Below are 3,775 nucleotides of genomic sequence, written 5' to 3' on the forward strand. Positions count from 1 at the left end.
CATCAAAAGTAAAGTAAGACAACCCAAATAAGCAAAATCAGAAATGAAAGAGGAGAAATAACAATTGACACCACAGAAATATAAAGGATTATAAGAGATTATGAAAAATTATATGGTAATAAAGTGGACAATCTAGAAAAAATGGCTACAATCCTAGAAACATATAACCTTCCAAAACTGAACCAGGAAGAAATAGAAAACTTCAACAGACTGATTACCAGCAATGAAATTGAATCAGCAATGAAAAAACTGCCCACAAACAAAAGTCCAGGATGAGACAGCTTCACAGGTGATTTCTATCAAACAAAGATGAGTTAATATGTATTCTTCTCAAACTATTCCAAAATATAGAAGAAGAAGGAAAGTTTTCAAATTCATTCTATGAGGCCAGCAGTATCCAGATACCAAAACAGGATAAAGACACTACAAAAAGAGAGAACTACAGGCCACTACCTCCAATGAACATAGATGCAAAAATCTTCAACAAATCAAATCCAACAAAGCATTAAAAAAGTCATTCACCACAGTTAAGTGGGGTTTATTCCTGGGATGCCAAGTGTCATTTAATATTTTCAAATCAATCAACGTGATCCATCACATCAACAAGAGAAACAATAAAAACCGTATGATCATTTCAATAGATGCAGAAAAAGCATCTGACAAGGTACAACATACTATTCATGATAAAATGCCTCAACAAAGTAGGTTTAGAGGGAACATACCTCAACATAATAAAGGCCATCTATGAAAAACCCACAGCAAACATCATACTCAATGGGGAAAATAGAACTTTTCCTCTAGGATCAGGAACAAGAATGTCCACTCTCACCACTTATATTCAACATAGTACTAGAAGTCCTAGCCATAGCAATCAAACAACAAAAAGAGATAAAATGCATTCAAACTGGTAAAGAAGACGTAAAACTTCCACTATTCGCAGAATAATCATGTATTATAGAAAACCCTAGAGACTCCACCAAAAAATTACTACAACTGATAAATTAATTCTGTTTTTTTTGCTTCTTCTTTCTTTATTGGACACTTTGTAGATGTCACGCAGGTCTAAAAGTTACACTGTTAGATAATTATTTAAAAACCGGCCAGGACTAAAGCCCTGGTCCAGAGCTCCAAACCAGAAGCAGAAAGGAATGGGGGTGGTGGGCTGGGGGGTATTCCTCCAACATCACCAAAACCCAGAAAACGAGGACCCTAAGCTCTTTCACAGGCCAACCCAGGATGTGGGCCCTTGGGCTAACCCTCAGGGGCCCCTGGCAGCATCACTATCAGGTCAGTAACCAGCAAGGAGCTGGCAGAATAGCCAGCCGAGTCCAGACATGGACAAAAGTAACTGGAAGTACAGGAAACGGACAGGTACTGTCCAGCTGTAGATAAGATCACAGAGTGCAGCTAAGGCAGGTGGGGGCAGGGGAGGGGCTCGGGAGTAGTATTGCAGTAATGCAAGAGTGTGGCCCCAGAGGCCCGGCCCCATCCGGGCAGGGGCTCACACATTGTGGGTCCTCCTGGTGAGGTGGGGCTCTTCGCCCACCAGCTTGGACTTGAGGTGCTCCTTGTAGGCCAGGATGTCTCCAGGCCACTTGGTGATTGTCTGCTTCTCACAGACCCAGATTTCCTGTGCAACCTGCTGAATGAGTCTGAAATCATGGCTGACCAGCATCATACCACCCTCAAATTCATTGATGGCATCGGCCAGGGCGTCAATGGTCTCAATATCCAGGTGATTAGTGGGCTCATCCAGGAAGAGCATGTGGGGGTTCTGCCAGGCCAGCCAGGCCAGACACACTCGGCACTTCTGCCCATCAGACAGGTTCCGAATTGGGCTCACCTGCTGTTTCCCAGTGAGACCATATCGACCAATGATCTTCCTCATTTCTTCCTTCTCCTCAATCTCTGGGTAGCACTTCATCATGTACTCCAAAGGTGAGAGGTCTAAGTCCAGCTCCTCTTGTAAATGCTGATGGTAACGTCCTATCTTGACATGAGAGTGTTTTCGGATCATCCCGTCTGTGGGTAGTAGCTCTCCAGTTAGCAGCTTCAGAAGAGTTGACTTCCCTGCTCCACTGGGCCCCACCAGAGCCACTCTCGTATCTTATAGATGCAAGGCCCATCTTTTGTATACTTGAAGCTCACATTTTGCACCATGATGACAGGTGGAGGAATCCTGCCACACAGTGGGAAATAAAATGACAATGTCTTGTTGCTCACAACCCTCTCCGTCAGTCCCGATGCCATCATTTTCTGTAGTGTTTTCTGCTTGCTCTGGGCCTGCCGGGCCAGCTTGGCACTGCCATGACCAAACCTAGCAATATAGTTCTTCATGTGTGCAATATGATCTTGCTCCCAGTGAACCCTCTTCATCTGGTTCTCCTCCAACTCCAGCCGTGTCTTCACATACTGATCATAATTACCCGTGTAATACTTCAGCTTCTTGTTGTGCATATGAATGATGTTGGTACAGACACCATTCAGAAAGTCCTGGGAATGGGAGACGAGGACCAGGATGCGCTTAAAAGTCTTTAATTCTTCTTCCAACCACACACAGGCATCGAGGTCCAGGTGGTTGGTGGGCTTGTCCAGGAGCAGCATGAAGGGCCGAATGAAGAGGGCTCTGGCAAGGGCAACCCTCATTCTCCAGCCCCCACTGAAGTCTTTCAGCTTCTTGGGCTGCATGGCAGGAGTGAAACCCAAACCATGCAAGATCCGTGAGGCCCTCAACTCCGCCTTGTCGGCATCCAGCTCTTCCAGTCACTCATAGAGCTCCATGAGCTTCTCACACTTGGCATCCTCGTGAGCCAGCTGCTCAGCCTCCCTCTCCAGCATGGCCCGCTCTGTGTCGACTTCCATCACACACTGCAAGGGTGTCTTGTCACTAGGGGGCATCTCCCGAGTCAGATGGTAGATGTCAATGTGCTCAGGGATGGGCACTTCCCATTTCCCAATAGCAGAGAGCAGCATAGACTTTCCAATTCCATTTCAGCCAATGAGGCCATAATGACGGCCTGAGTTTAATTCGTTTAGTGTCACTGAGCAGCTCTTGACCATGAAAGGTGAGGGAGAGGTTGATAATGTGGGCGTCAGTACTGTTGGGGTGAGAGGCAAGGACACCAGTGACAGCTCGAGCAGCAGCTTTCTTCATCTCAAAGTCCTCTAGCTCCTTTGTCAGCAAATCCACTTCTGTGGTCTCTCGGCCATTGGCTTCATTTTTCTCTTCTGCCATCTGTGGTTCTGTGACAGTATCTCCATTTTCTTCGTGTCCCTTTCTGGGCCGCTGTCATGCTTTGGCAGCTTCCTTCTTTTTGGCTGCCTTCTTCTTGGCCAGGTCAGAGGGCATGGTGATGAACCACAGGGGTACGAAACTGTTCTTACAGGGAGTTGGGCCTCGCTGCTCGGCCTCTGTTGCAACAGAGCTGCTCCCTGGGCTCCTCCAATAAATTAATTCTGTTAAGGTCGCAGGATACAAAATCTATATACAGAAATCCATTGCATTTCTATACACTAATAATGAAGCAGTGGAAAGAGAAATTAGGGAAACAATCCCACTTACAATTGCACCAAAAATAATAAAATACCTAGGCAGAAATGTAATCAAGGAGATGAAAGATAAAAAACTTCTGCACAGCAAAGGAAACAGTCAACAAAAAAAAGGAGGCAACCCACGGAATGGGAGAAGATATCTGCAAATGACACTACAGACAAAGGGCTGATATCCAAGATCTATAAAGAATTTCTCAAACTCAACACCCAAAAAACAAATAAT

General features: G+C 45.4%; 1 pseudogene; it reads right to left on the reverse strand.

Annotated features, from left to right (window-relative positions):
• Positions 1-1,496: 1,496 nt before the first annotated feature.
• On the reverse strand, positions 1,497-3,349 carry LOC113930354 (annotated as a pseudogene).
• Between the last annotated feature and the right edge of the window lie 426 nt (positions 3,350-3,775).

The sequence above is a fragment of the Zalophus californianus genome, chromosome X (assembly GCF_009762305.2).
Source record: "Zalophus californianus isolate mZalCal1 chromosome X, mZalCal1.pri.v2, whole genome shotgun sequence".
NCBI lineage: Eukaryota > Metazoa > Chordata > Mammalia > Carnivora > Otariidae > Zalophus > Zalophus californianus.